We start from the raw sequence: 16656 nt of genomic DNA, 5'->3' as shown, positions 1-16656 counted from the left end.
TTATCTCATGCATATTCATTCTAGTTAGCCTGAAAACCAGACTGGTTAGGTGTGCTTCCAGGTCTGGGTTTGAATATAATGATCCGGATCAGCATCAAATTTATCAATAGGCACCCATTATGCCGTGCCTAGGGTAGGGTGTGCATTCCTTTGCAACATATTGGTAATCCGCAATGTATAGGGCCATATTCGTTGTATTCGTGGGGAAGCGAAACGTATCACGATTCCCCATGAATACAACAAATCTTCACCGAATTATTCGGCCGTCTAAAGGAGCGAATTTAAACAAATCCCCCACCCTCCTGACCGTCCCCCCCCAAGACTTACCAAAACTCCCTGGTGGTCCAGTGGGGGGTCCGGGAGCCATCCCCTGCACTCACTCAGTCTTGGGGGGGGTCAGGAGGGTGGGGGGTTGTAGTTAATTAAATTTTAGCCGGGAAACGAATAAGAATGAACGCATGAACGTATTGGGGGCCCCCCCTGCTGAATGCAACGTATCTGCCCCTCGACAAATACGAATACCGAATGCAACGTATGCGGTCTCTCTGCACATCCCTAGCCTAGGGTGGAATCATTTAAGGGCAGCAGACTGGCTAAAAATTGCTGCCTTCCAGCTCTGCAGAATCTCATTCAGCAGAGAAAAGCCCACTGAGCCCTGTAACAGACCCTTACAGGAGGTGGAGGCATGAAAGCACCAAAAGTGCCTAATAATGGCAAAATCCTAAATCCATTCCTGCTCTGGGCAGTTGTGGGAAAACAGAATAGGTGGAAAGAATATATGATATAAGGAGCTGACAGTTACACTTATGAGCAAAGTATGGAAAGAAAGGATGCACACAAGAGAGAAAAGGACAAGCATCGCGACAGACCCTGCTCAGGAAATACAGGAAAAGCATGTTCCTTTCCACCGCATGCAACAGAGACCACACCCAAAGCACAGATGGGAAACAGTGCCAAAGTGCGCACTCACACTCACACTCCTACAGGCACAATAGAAAAGAGGAGAAACAGAAAGTGGAACTAAGAGAAATACATGAGAAAGACTGGAGAACACTAGAGATGTGCTTCGGGTAAACATTTTGTGTCGGGCTTCATTTCAGGCACCCACCCCCCCCCCCCCCCCCGTGGGAATTTCGTTTTTCCTGTGGTTTGGGATTTTTTTTTTCGGGGGCTCTGATTTTCGGGTTAGTGCACGCACTAACTAAAAAATGGATTTTTTTCCGAAATTTCGGAAAAAATTCAATCGTTTTTCAGTTCTCCCAAACTATTCCGAATTAGGCAATTTCGATGACATTGCCTAATTCGGGAAAAACGATTGCACATCCCTAGAGAACACAACAAGTGCTATACCAGTATGCCATACAGACTGACACTGCATGAGAGGAAACTCCCAGCCACACAAATAGCCATGCTAGACACTGGCAGAAAGATACAGAAAAATTACTCATAGGGTGGATTTCCTCAACCAGTCACAGCTGATCCTCTGGGCCCTCACCTCTGTGGGTCTTCATCAACAAACAAGTTTTTGTCTCCTCTGCTTTGCCTTGTCCAGGAAACAGGGTTTTCTGCTCTAACTCCCAGACCAGAAGAAGCATGGTGATGGGGTCTGAATTGGTCTGAAAAATGTCAAAACAGAAGAAACTTATTAGTGGACTCGGTTGAACAAATGCAAAACAAAGGATTACTTCAGAAATAAGGCAGCTCACTCTGGCATCACTTCTTGAATCTATCGACAATCTGTGCTAAACCTACCTTTCTTAAACAGAAATATGCAAGACTATCTGCCAGTGGTTATTCTCCTTTTATCAATACTGCCTCTTGCAGACAATCTGCAGGAAGGCCACCAGCACCAACTTGGGGTCACAATAGAGGTTGCAACTGGGGCTGTGGTCATTGCGACTCTCAGTCAAAGCAATGAGCATGAGAAGATGGCACCTGGATGTTTATACTGTGCCCAATGTCACAGCTAGGGTGACTCAATACCACCAGGGATCACATCTGTTTGTGCTGCCTTCCCACAGCAAATAGACATCCTGTACTATGTTCTCATAACAAACAGCAGTCTTTAGAGAAGGGGCAAGAAGAGTGACAGTAGTCACTCTTCAGTTCCTAGATGTGTCCATATATGAGCGTATGGAAGTCGCATACAAACATAAAAACATCAAATGTTTTTCAGCTTTAAGACTCTAACCAAGTTATCTACCCGTTATCCCCATTTGTTGGTTCCAAGTTTTGATATCCCTGTTCAATGTAATGCATCCTTGTGCAAATGGTTATTGTTAGAATGTAAACCGAGGTGATTTGTAACTTGTTTACAAGAATATCAGTATATAAAAGTGCCAAATAAATAAATAAATAAATAAATACATGAATACTAACATGCTTTCCATTCAAAACTGAGAAAACAGGAGGTGTGCAGGGCATCATATAACAGAGGGAACTATCCCAATATGTGTGATGGATGTGGTGTAGAAGGTAGCAGGATGTTGGCAAGAGTGGGATGTCTAAAAGCTGAACCCTCTCTATTATGGCATGACTGCCAGGGAAGTAGAGAAAGAGATGCAGGACTGGAGCCCTTGCGTGTGACAGATGATGCTCCAATACCCAGGGCTCCCAACTTTAGTGGTATGCAACTGATAAAACAAACCAGCATTGTGGGTCCCCAAACATAATCATCGATTCTGCTATATATAGGAAGGAAAAATAAATCCTAATGGAGAAGGGAGGAGGGGGCAGTTCATTCATGGAAAGCCCACAAGGTAGAAATCAATGACTATAGAAAAAGATAAATACAGCAGGGTAAATAAAACACAGAGCAAAGGGAATGTTCTTTGAGCTGCATGCTCAAGCTGCCATTCGTCACGTCAGCAGCATTATGTTTCAGAGAGCTGCTGCAAACACTGGTCGAAGCTGTTCTCCCATCCTCGCCGATTTTGAAGTTTTTCCAAAGATTCCGTGTTTTAAATATTTAATCTTTGGTATTATCTGTTATTACCCCGGTGATGGTTCATTCTTGGAAAAGCAAGTCACATCCTATGATAGTAACACCATGCTTAATTCCACTAACATTTCTAACAAGCTGCTGAACAAGGCCAGAGGCAAGGAACTGCAAGGGGGGGGAGCAGCTTAGCATTTATAAGGATAGCAGGTTTCCCTCTCCTTCCTCTACTAGCCGTGGCCACAAGAGGTAGCAGAGATCATGAATTGCTATTTTGTGTGCAATACTCAGGAAAGTTCTGCTTACCCTTTAATTCCTTAAAGAGCTTCTCTAGAGGAGGTGGTGCTTGCCTGATATTTTCTCCTGCACTGTTCTCATAACAAAAATGCACATGCACTCTGAGAAGCTTGCCAAGCAAGTGACTGACAACAGCAATGGGCACTTTAGCTAAAATAAACACATTGAACCACACAAGATAAAGGTCGAGACCTTCCAATAGACAATACGCAACATGGTGTACATCATTCTGACACTTATGCAGCACCCAAAACCAGGATGCATTACCACAACTTACAGGTACAATAAGTCTTTACTCTACAGAGCTTACAATCTAAGGGGTGATTTTTAAAAGAGTTGCTCACGTTAAAAGGCTCATATATGCGAGTATCTGGGCGAGCATGAGCAACACATATTTTAAATGGCCCAATTAGCAACCCAACAAGTTGGGAAAAAGGGGCGGAGATAGAGCAGGTCAAGGGTGTTCTAGGGCAGGACCAACATGAACGTGCATAAATACAGATTTTAAATCCCACACATACAGCACGTGTCAGGCTTATTTACTTCTGCTCTTGATGAAGTGTGAGGCTGAAGAAAACTCGTTTTAGACCTAAAACGACTGGGTGAAGGGGTCTGGGTATACTGGCGGGGGGGGGTACATGTAGAAGAATCACAGGGGTCTTGATGACCTAGAGCAGGGGTGGGCAATTCCAGTCCTCGAGGGCCACAAACCTGTCGAGGTTTTAGGATATCCTAATGAATATGCATGACATAGATTTGCATACAACTGAGGCAGAGTGCATGCAAATCTCTCTCATGCATATTCATTAGGGATATCCTGAAAACAAGACTGGTTTGTGGCCCTCGAGGACCGGAAGTGCCCACCCCTGACCTAGAGATAGACTGGGTCAACTAATGCAGTTATGGCAAATTCCAGTCCTCAAGTGCCACAAGCAGGCCAGGCTTTCAGGATATCCACAATGAATATGCATGAGATAGATTTGCATACAATGGAGGCAGTGCATGCAAATGTTTTTCATGCATATTTATTGTAGATATCCTGAAAACCTGGCCTGTTTGTGGCTCTCTAGGACTGGGGTTCACCATCACTGAACAAGTGGATTAATTGGTCAAGCTGCCTATTTCCTTCACATGCGCATGTTTTAAAATCTGCTTAGCTGCATGCGTTACACCTGACATATTCCTAAGGAGGATACGTGACTAACATTTGCTCATGTAACTGCTTAAAATTAGGAGCACACATACGTGTACTAGGTGTATGTTAAATAGTATGCACGCACTTGCGCGGATGATTTAAAATTGCTGCATTATGAGCACTCGTGCGCGCATGTGCTCATATGTGGACGCATGCGTGCTCATTTTAGTTACCATCCCTGTCAGTACCCGAGGAAATGGGAGACAAAGCGACCTGCCCAAGATCACAACAAGTATCACTGGTGTAAGTGTAACACCCTTAATCTTGCCGCAACAATGTTAAACTCCTCTTTTAGCTAGATGGAATACTATCAGGGGTTACCAGGCTTCTTTTTTTAATTTAATTTCATATTTATTGAATTTGTAACGCACACATAAAGTAAGCAAAACTTAATATAAATGAGAAACATAAATCAAATTAAAGTATTAACTAATGTAAAGACATAACTAAACAAATAGCTCCTCATTAACTTTAGTCCACAATAAGCAAGGAAAGAAGAGGAATTAATAGGAGAATCTAGACAGAAATTACTAATCAGAAACTAGCATAACGTGGACTATTCTTGATATACAACTGGAGCTAGTGTGGAAACAGACAACATTTTTAGCATTAGAAAAAAAATCTTAAATTGCTCTGGAGCATAAAATACATAAATATCAGCATTATGTTTCACCAAATACTTCTATAGATAACACAATACAAAGGAAGCCCCCAATGCACATGCCTCTTGGCACATACTTGAAACATCTTTCTCCTCTCTTGCGTAATTTTCGCTAAGCCTGGATATAACCTTACCCTCGTTTTTGGCCCCAGGAAATTTACATTAATGTTTTTAAAATATAGACGCATAATTGCACTGAGATCTTCTTGAAATACAAAAGGCACTAGAAGGGTAGCTCTTTCACATTCTTCAAGAGCAGATCTTTCTCAGAAAGTTGTCAAATCAAGGCTGTCCAAAGGGAATCGAGTCAAACCTCCACCTTGAACCCTCATATGCACAGCCTTTGGTAATTAATAGGGATGTGAATCGTTTTAGGACGATTAAAATTATCGTCCGATAATTTTAATATCGTCTTAAACCGTTATGGAACACAATACAATACATATTCTAACGATTTATCGTTATAAATCGTTAGAATCGTGAGCCGGCACACTAAAACCCCCTAAAACCCACCCCCGACCCTTTAAATTAAATCCCCCACCCTCCCGAACCCCCCCCAAATAACTTAAATAACCTGCGGGTCCAGCGGCGGTCCGGAACGGCAGCGGTCCGGAACGGGCTCCTGCTCTGAATCTTGTCGTCTTCAGCCGGCGCCATTTTCCAAAATGGCGCCGAAAAATGGCGGCGGCCATAGACGAAAAAGATTGGACGGCAGGAGGTCCTTCCGGACCCCCGCTGGACTTTTGGCAAGTCTCGTGGGGGTCAGGAGGCCCCCCACAAGCTGGCCAAAAGTTCCTGGAGGTCCAGCGGGGGTCAGGGAGCGATTTCCCGCCGCGAATCGTTTTCGTACGGAAAATGGCGCCGGCAGGAGATCGACTGCAGGAGGTCGTTCAGCGAGGGTTCCGGCGCCTCGCTGAACAACCTCCTGCAGTCGATCTCCTGCCGGCGCCATTTTCCGTACGGAAAATGGCGCCGGCCATACGCGTATGGCCGGCGCCATTTTCCGTACGAAAACAATTCGCGGCGGGAAATCGCTCCCTGACCCCCGCTGGACCTCCAGGAACTTTTGGCCAGCTTGTGGGGGGCCTCCTGACCCCCACGAGACTTGCCAAAAGTCCAGCGGGGGTCCGGAAGGACCTCCTGCCGTCCAATCTTTTTCGTCTATGGCCGCCGCCATTTTTCGGCGCCATTTTGGAAAATGGCGCCGGCTGAAGACGACAAGATTCAGAGCAGGAGCCCGTTCCGGACCGCTGCCGTTCCGGACCGCCGCTGGACCCGCAGGTTATTTAAGTTATTTGGGGGGGGGTTCGGGAGGGTGGGGGATTTAATTTAAAGGGTCGGGGGTGGGTTTTAGGGGGTTTTAATGTGCCGGTTTTTCGATTTTTCGATTTTTCGATTTTTCACGATTTTTAACGATTTTTCACGATATTTTACCCCCCCAAACGGCAACAATACGATTCCCTCCCCCTCTCAGCCGAAATCGATCGTTAAGACGATCGAGGACACGATTCACATCCCTAGTAATTAATACATTTTATTTAAAAGTGGAACTGCTTCTGACGGCACATGAAGGACCTCAGTCAAATATCTTTTAAAAGTCTCACAGGGTGACTCCTCTAACACTTTTGGAAAGATCCCAAAAAATGCAAATATAAATGTCTTCTACAATTTTCCAGAAACTCAAGTTTCCTACGTAGAACACCTCACTCTTGAATTACTGAAGCATCTATAGCTTTAATTTCTTTCACATTTTTCTATAATATCTCAATTCTCCCCAAATGATCTCAAAGCTGTATCTCATGCCCTTGAGTTAAAGAGCCCAATTTAGCAGATACTGAATTAATCTTAAGAGAGTATTCCAAAAAGAAACATCTAATCTCTCCAGCACTTCCCGCAAGGGGTTGAGCGTAACCATGGCCAGTTTCATCAATGAGCAATGGCACTCACCAGGATCAGAGCTGTGCCATCTTCTGTAGTATCTCTACCCCAAATGGCTCCAGAAATCGGGAGAGACGGAGCCCCTCCTTCCATTTGGCCAGATTGGAGCTGCACTTGAACCTCGAGAGTTCCTCCAGCTCTCAGCATCGCTGGAGAAGCAGCTACCAAACATGGGGAAGGCTCAGCCCCAGCTCCCTCCGGATGCATCGGCAGTAATGACCCAAAGAGGTTAGTAACAGTGGGTTACACATGCATAAGTTAGAGTGGGAACTGTGAGATCAGGTTTTATTATTCAAGCTACTAGGCCATCAGCTCTTTCTCATTTCATGAAAGGATTTCAACACATGTTCTCAAGTGCGTTGCCAGGGATGTGCCAAACTCCAAGAAAGTGCCTCAAAATTAATTTATTCACACATTGGTCTCCATAAGACTATGTGAACATGAGAAACGTTATACTGGATCAGATCAAAGGTCCATCAAGACCAGCAGCCTTTCTACAACAGTGGCTAATCCAAGACACAAGTACCCAGTAGGATACCAAAGAAATAGTGCAATCCTTCTTGCTCATAATCAGGGATAAACAGTGGTTTTCCCAATTCTACATGGCTAATAATTGTTTGACTTTTCCTCCAGGAATTTGCCTAAACCCTTTTTAAATCCAGCTTTGCTGACTTTCACCTCGTCTTCTAAAAACAAATTCCTCAGTTTAATTGAATGCTGAGTGAAAAAATACTTTCTCCAATTTGTTTTAAATGTGCTACCTATTAGCTTCATGGAAAGTCCCCACTCCCCAATCCTAATAATATTAAAAAGCATAAATTCCCTGTTCACCCATTCTACCCCACTCATGATTTTTTACACCTCTATATCTCCTTTCAACTATCTCTTCTCCAGGATGGAAAAACTCTAAGGGGTAGATTTTCAAAAAACGCGAATAGGCGTACTTTTGCTGGCGCATCAGGCGCCAGCAAAAGTACGCTGGATTTTAGTAGATATGCGCGGAGCCGCGCGTATCCACTAAAATCCTGGATTGGCGCGCGCAAGGCTATGAATTCTGTATAGCCGGCGCGCGCCGAGCCACGCAGCCTACCCCCGTTCCCTCCAAGGCCGCTCCGATTTCGGAGCGGCCTTGGAGGGAATCCTCTAACGCCCTCCCCTCACCTTCCCCTCCCTTCCTCTACCTAACCCACCCGCCCGGCCCTGTCTACACCCCCCCCCCCTTACCTTTCTCCGGGGATTTACGCCTCCCGGAGGGAGAAGTAAATCCCCGCGCGCCAGCGGGCCTGTTGCGCGCTGGGACGCGACCTGGGGCGGGTACGGAGGGCGCGGCCACGCCCCCGGACCGCCCCGGGCCGTAGCCACGCCCCCGTACCCGCCCCCAAAACGCTGCCAACACGCCCCCTAAACGCCGCGACGACCGGGCCTGCCCCCCGACACACCCCCGACACGCCCCCCTCGGAGAACCCCGGGACTTACGCGAGTCCCGGGGCTCTGCGCGCGCCGGTCGGCCTATGTAAAATAGGCTCACCGGCACGCAGGGCCCTGCTCGCCTAAATCCGCCCGGTTTTGGGCGGATTTAGGCGAGCAGGGCTCTGAAAATCCGCCCCTAATTTGTTTAGCCTTTCCTCATAGGGGAGCTATTCTTTCCCCTTTATCATTTTGATCATCCATCTTTGTACCGTTTCCAGTTCTGCTATATCTTTTTTGAGATGCGGCAACCAGAACAGCACACAATGCTCAAGGTGTGGTCACATCATGGATCAATAGAGAGGTATTATGATATCTTCTGTTTATTTTCTATTCCTTTCCTATTAATAACGAATGTTTATAATAATAATAAAAAATAATAGTAATAATGATGATGATACAGGTACTGACAATATTCAATTTGCTTTCTTGACTGCCACTTTACACTGAGCCTAATATTTCAAAATATTGCCTACAGTGACTCCAAGATCCTTTTTCTGGGTGGTGTTGACTAATTTGAAACCCAGCAGTGTGCATCTATGGTCTGCATTATTCTTCCCTATATGGATCACTTTGCACTTGTCCACATTTAATTTCATCTACCATTTAGATACTCAGTCTCACAAGCCTTTTTGCAATTCCTCACAATCAGCTCACGATTTAACTACTTTGAAAAATGTTGTATCGCCTGCAAATTTTAACCTCATTCAGTTCTCCCTTTTCCAGATCATTTATAAATATATTAAAAAGCATCAGTCCCAGTGCATCCTCTTGGACACTCCACTATTTGCCTTTCCCCATAGAGATATATGGCCCTTCAGTCCTACTCTTCGCTTTCTATCTTTTAGCCAGTTACCAATCCATTACTTCCTGTCCCATGACTCTAATTTCCTGATGTGTCTCTCATAAGGGATTTTGTCAAATGTGGTTTGAAAATCCTGATACACTCTGGGCCGGATTTTAAAAAGGTTACGCGTGCCAGGCCCATTTTAAAAAGGCCCGGTGAAGCGCGTAAAGCCCCGGGACGCCTGTAAATCCAGGGGCTTTACAAAAGGGGCGGTCTGGGGGCAGGGGCAGGGCCAGAGGCCTCCGACAGAGCGGCCATTGCCGTTCTGTCGAAGGATCGCGTGTCGGCAGCCTGCTGGCGCTCGCAACTTGCACCTGCCCAGAGGGAGGCGCAAAAGGTAAGACAAAGGACTGGGGGGAGGGGGTTGGGAAGGTCAGTTTAGGGGGAAGGGAAGTTCGCTTCCAGGCCGCTCTGATTTCGGAGTGGCCTGGGAGGGAACGGGGAAGGCAGCACAGCTTGGCGCATACAAGGTGCACAATTGTGCACCCCCTTGCGCGCGCCGACCCCAGATTTAATAACATGCACATGCCTGTGCGCATGTTATAGAATCGGGCGTACGTGTGCGCGCGCCGGGTAGCGTGCGCACATGTAGGCCATGCGTACTTCTTTGAAAATCTACCTCTTCCTTATCCACATGTTTATTAATCCCTTCAAAAAATTCTAACAGATTTATATAGAAAGACTTCCATTTGCTAAATTCATATTGGCTCTGCTCCATTAATCTGTGTCTATCCAGATGGCCAGCAATTTCATTCTTCAGAATAGCTTCTGCTATTTTGCCCAGCATTGTCATCAAGCTTACCAGTCTGTAGTGTCCCAGATCACTCCTGGAAACCTTTTTGAAAATGAATGCTACCTTGGCCACTCTCCAATCCTCAGGTACCCTAGCTGATTTGAATAAGAAGCTAGAGAATACTAGTAATATGTCTGCAATTTCAGAACTCTGGGACGTATACCATCCAGACCCAGTGATATGTTACTCTTTAGTTTGTCAATTTTCCCTAATATTTCATCCTGGTTCACCTTGATTTGCTTCAGTTCCTCTAAATCATCATGTTCAAATAATGTTTCTGGTATAGTTTTTTTTCCCTGATCCCTACCTCAGTAAAAACAGAAGCAAATAATTCATTTAGTTTTCCTGCTATGGCCTTGTCTTATTCCTCAGTCATTAGTAATGTAATCCCTGATCCACCAGCTAGAAGGGCTTAGAAGCTGACTTGGGAGTGCTGAGGCCATTGACTGATGTATACTCCCTGGATTCTTTCCTGGAGAACCAGTTTTCCAATGTCCTATCTATTCTTTAGTGGTTTTCTGCCAAGTTTCCATAAGGAAAATGACAAAAAATACACAAGACACCCCAAAGGGATATGAGTTTAGACAAAATAAAAGTGTATAGTGTTCTCTGACATTCGATCAAATCCACCAAACTCACCTCCACAACCAAGAGGGCTTTCTCTCTGGCTGGCCCCAATCTATGGAACTCCGTGCCTCCAGATTTACGTACTGAAACCTCCACCCCTACATTAAAAAAAACTAAAAACTTGGCTGTTTCTACAGGCCTTTCCCTCAAATACCATCCACCCAAATGAATTAATGTGCTGAAATTTTGCCCAACATGATCTGATTTTCTTAAATTTCTCGAATTTTTGCATTTATACTGTATACCTTTGAACTTATATAAATCTCTCTTTATACTTTTGAATTTTATGTAAATTCCCCCCCTTAATCAGTACCTTGTCCTCACCTCCCCCAGCTTATTGTTCACCCATGACCAAGCTTACTCCTTAAACCCCCCTAACTCCTCCCACAACTCCCCCCCTGAAAATCAACGTTCCTATTTAACCTATACTGTATATACTGTACCTAGTTAATCTGTTAACAACTTTTAACTTCCTAGTTAGCCTTTCCTAGTTAATCAACTTTTATTTTATCATATTGTTTTTGTTCCCTGTAAAGGCTATGCCTGCGTGACAGATCCCCTGTCCAAGTTTATCAAGTTACATGTAAACCGATACGATGTGCAAACAGATGTCGGTATATAAAAATGCTAAATAAATAAATAAATACATCTTGCAAAGCGTGTGTGTTAACAAAAATCCTGTAATTGGTTACTTGTTTGCACATGAAAATTCATAGCAGATACACTTTGGAATAATACACTTCATTCAATAAAGGAAAACCAAGAAATCACAGCTGCAGTCAATGGCAAATCTGCGTTCTTTGGCAGTAGATTCTGTTAAAAAGGGATCCTCCCTGGGTACTTCCCCTAAAAGCTAGATACAGACTCCTCCACAACAGGAAACCAGAAATTCCTCCTGATACATGACACATGAATCTCTGTTGACACTTTCCTTCAAGAGCAATTCTGCAAGTAGGTTTACCAGTCTGGCAGTTCTGAAGCTGATTCTAACCAGAAATCCACTCTTCTGACCGCTTTGGTAATCTCCCATGGGACTATGGGGAGTATGGAACTAACTCCCCTCTTCCTTTGGATCAGCCCTTGATTTTTTTCCATCTCCCAAGTCCTAGGGCCTGGGAATCCCATTCTTGGGGTCCCAGCCACCCTCTCTGGCCAGGACACTGCAGGAATTGAACACGGACCAAAGTGGGATCCTCCCCTGCAAGTCATCTCTCACTTGGGAATGTCAGAGAACATTATACACTTTTACTCTGACCTCGTACATTCAGCGTCTGTGAAGACTTAGATGCATGTAGTAAGGGACATTTTGGTGACATCTATACACTAATCACACCCTCTGCAAGATCTGCTATTTCAGTTCTTGGATCATCAGACCCATCATGTTCCACCTCATTCTTTTCACCTTCACTCTGGCAATCATTTTAATATTGTGTTGCATTTCCCACACTATGGTGGTCATTTACTAAAGATTTTCTCCCATTTTGTGTCTGTGGGAAAAATGCTTTCTAAATGAGTCCCTATGATAGATACCACATAAAATCCAGATACATCATATTTAGGACCTCTATTCTTAGGTGTTTATAAGTTGTAAAGTTAGGTGTTTATTTTCCAGCTAATTATTGGGGGGATTTTTTTTAGAGTACAATAAAATGAGTTTTTATCAGTCTTTTTGCGGCACAGATACTATTACTGGGTACCTTTTCTAGTATAATTACATACATACATTTATGTAGCTGAGGAGTCAACAGTGCAGAAAAGGCACAAAAACAGTGGAGGACCCAAGGCAGGCAGGGGAAGTGGTGAGAAAGTACCAAGGGTTAGTGGTGATTTTATGATGTTTATCTAATAAACTTTTTTTTTTGCATCTGGGGTGTTTGTCGGAACCTAAAATCTGAAGCCCTAATCATATTATACTGTTATTTATGAATGTGTATTATCAAGTCAAATCTTAAAATAAAAAAAAAATCTCTTTTGATCATCATAGCGAAAATATAAATCTCATGATATTGCACAAAACTTTGACAAAATTTTGATGCTTACTCAAGAGTCAAAGTGTTTGATTTTTTTTTCAGAACCTTTTTATACTTATAATTTGAAGACAGAACAGAAATCCATGAACCGCAATAGAAAATATATTTCTTTTGTGAGTCATTTATTTTCCATCAGACAGAATTCAGTGGCTAAATCATTTATATCCCAATCTTCTCAGGCTGTTTTAATCTGATCTTGGATTTCAATCCATTGAACCCCAGCCAATGCGGGCACTGTTTGGGACACAGTAATGGATCTCAATTTGCTGGCCCTTCTCTATGATAAATGTCAGTTAAGTTGACTAGCAGTGTTTCAAAATACCTGGCAGTGTTGTTCAGTAGAAAAAAAACAAAAAAGAGCCAATCAAAAGTCATTAGTCAATTTTTCTTTGCTTGTTTGAAACCCACTGGACAGTGCTCATTATATTTTCCATAACCATCATTTATTTCAATATCTGCAGCGAAAAGTTTTCTCACAAAGCAGAATGTGAGCTGACTACTGGTGTTAACACAGAATGCACTAACTACCTATTTGTGAACTTGGGTGACCCACTCCAAAATGACATGTGGCACCAATATTTTGCTGTCATCAGAGAAAAACAACTTTAAGTAGAAGAGATGGCACTTTCAAGGTTACACAGACAGGCGATCTAAACCTATGTTTGCTTGGCATCTATATCATAATGAAAGGATCCAACTAACTTGTTAGTGGGCACCATTCCAAGCACACAGATGGCCATGAGAGTAGGCAGCCAAGAGACCATGTTTGTACATCAAGTGTGGGTGCTGAGGGCATGATTCTGAACTGCAAAATGTCTGCCAATCCTGAGTTTTCTGTGTCTGTAGTTAAAGAAATTTATTGTCATTAAACTGGCTCTCATCTGAATTCACTTTCACAAAAAAAAAAAAAAAAATACTTTCCACAATTAAACAAGAAGTTTGGACCAGTGCTTTAACCAGTAAAGCATACAATTTATGGACCATAGTAACGATACTGTAGTAATGCTACAGTGAAGGTTTTTCCAAAGTACAGTAAACAAGTTCTGTAATACTCAAAAATTGAATAGGGTGGGATAGACAAAATACATGACAGATAATGGATAGAGGAAGAATCATACAGCTTTTGACTCTTGGTTTTATAATCTAAAATCTAGATTAGGGACAGATAAACAGGCACAATAGAAGTAGGGGAAGAAGGACAGAAAAAAATCCTTGCATTTGGTAGCTGATTGTATTGTTTTCAGGTGAGCCGTCAATCACAATGGAAATTTAATGACAGTCAATAGTTATTTCTGAATTGGCAGAAGGTTTGGCAATTGAGAGAGGGTTTTTTTCCATCTTTGTTTGGAAAAACATGCTGTATCAGGATTTCACTATTTGCATAGCTGGGCCTTTGGTTTATGAGACAGGAGTCTGAGTCTGACTCATGTTTTCTGTGTTTCTACTTGAACCTGGTGGGAGTACTGTAGTTTGGTGAGGTGGTGAAAGACACCATTCTTAAATCTCCACACCATTCAGCTCACATTAGGAGAAATATTGACAGCCATTTCAGAAAACAACATCTATGTGCTTGTTCACATTTGGCTGACTATCTAAAAACCATTAATTAGATTATAAGCTCTATGGAGAAGGGACTATCTCTTATTTGTATTTATACAGTGCTACAAAAATGATAGATAGTAATGGTTGGGCTGTTGTATCAAAATATGTCCGACAGCACCCATACTGTGGTATTTGCTATACTGCAAATATCTTCACCACCTTTTATACAGTGGTATTTACTTCCAAGAATACCCCTAATGAATATGCATGTGCATACAATTAAGGCAGTGTGCATGCAAATCTTTCTCAAGTGTATTCATTAGGCATATCCTGATACCCTGACCTGTTTGTGACCCTCAAGGTCTGGAAATGAATACCAAATCTATAATGCCTTGATCTTCAGATATGAACAAGTTTTCATTGATGTCAATATCTTTGTTGATGCAATAATGTAACACTATGGCCACCTTCACTATTATCGTATCTGTCCTCATAGTGATATCATCATGAAATGAATATCAACATGGCAGTGGACACCTTGCCAAGGCAATCTATATTGTATCATGCTACAATGCATCAATTATTATTCATCTCAATAGGTCAAACATTCATAAACCTGAAAAGTATTTTGTTCTTAAGTAACGTATCTGATCATTTTATTTAATTATTTATTTTACACTTTTATACACTGTTGTTCCATAGTTTATCACAATGGTTTACACAGAACAAAATTTAAAATTTGGAAATACAATATGATTAAACAAAATATCAAGACTAAAAGAATAAAATATAGTAAAACAAACAAAGTTTACAATGTACATAAAATTCAAAATACATGAAAATAAATAGTAAAAGACTTAAATAAACTAAAATAGGAACAAATGGTCCAAAATTTAGCAAAGAAACCTTATTAACATAGCTTACCATGCCTCATCCAGTTTAAAGACCCAAGATAGGGGTGTGCATTCGTTACCTACGAATTGGCAATCCGCAACGTATAGGGACATATTTGTTATATTCGTGGGGAAGCGAAACGTATCGCGATTCCCCACGAATACAACGAATCTTCGCCAAATTATTCGGCAGTCTAAAGGAGCCAATTTAAACAAACCCCCACCCTCCTGACCCCCCCCCCCAAGATTTACCAAAACTCCCTGGTGGTCCAGCGGGGGCTCCGGGAGCCATCTCCTGCACTCACACCCTCGGCTGCCGGTTTCAAAATGGCGCCGATAGCCTTTCACCTACTATGTCACAGGGGCTACCAGTGCCATTGGTCAGCCCCTGTCACATGATAGGAGCACAAGATGGCTGGCGCTGGGGGGGGTCAGGAGGGTGGGGGGGTTGTAGTTAATTTAACTTTAGCCGGGACAAATAAGAATTAACATATAAATGTATCGGGGGGCCCCCCTTCCCGAATGCAACGTATCGGCCCCCCTGACGAATAGGAATCCCGAATGCAATGTATGGCGTCCCTCTGCACATTACTACCAATCAATTTCCCACTTTGATAAATTCATTCACTTGTTATAGCAGTCTTATCACTTATTTTCATCAAAAGCTTTTTTGAACAACCAGGTTTTTAAATGTTTCTTAAAAGCAACCAAATCTGCCTGCATTCTTAAGTCAGGTGGCAAAGAATTCCCAATCTTCAGGCCAGCAATAGAAACAGATCTGTCTCCGACTTCACTGAGAAGTTATCAGTACCAAATTCTTGTTTCAGCACACATTTGAAAAGAAACTCTAACCTGTGCTATTTCATACCAGCCAGACTTCTGGAATCCTCTGATATTTGTTTGATAGGTTTTCCACTCTATAAACTATTTTTGAACCCTAAGGGATCAATCTATTCACAGAAACAAAAATATATATCAGCAGACAAGAACTGTAAGGCCCATCTAGTCTGCCCAATTTCTTCCTGTTTCAAATACCACAGACCCCTATTGATCTCTCTTTATCCCTTCCTTTCTTCACCATCAAGGATCCTCTTATAGGGGTGTGCATTCGTTTTCGCCGTATTGGCAATCCACAACGTATAAGTGCCTATTCGTTGTATTCGTGGGGAAGATAAACGTATCGCGCCTCCCCACGAATATAACTTATCATCCGTTGCATTCGTTGGCCGCCAGTTTGCGATCAAAGGGGCCAATTTTAATTCCTATAAAAGCCCGAGGGGAGCCCCGATGGCTTTCCCCGTTCCCTCCAAGGCCGCTCCAAAATCGGAGCGGCCTTGGAGGGAATGGGGAAAGCCATCGGGGCTCCCCTCGGGCTTTTATAGGAATTAAAATTGGCCCCTTTTGTTGCGATCCCCCCTGCTGCTGCGC

The sequence above is a fragment of the Rhinatrema bivittatum genome, chromosome 2, assembly GCF_901001135.1.
Source record: "Rhinatrema bivittatum chromosome 2, aRhiBiv1.1, whole genome shotgun sequence".
Classification (NCBI taxonomy): domain Eukaryota; kingdom Metazoa; phylum Chordata; class Amphibia; order Gymnophiona; family Rhinatrematidae; genus Rhinatrema; species Rhinatrema bivittatum.
This window is presented reverse-complemented; position numbering follows the sequence as displayed.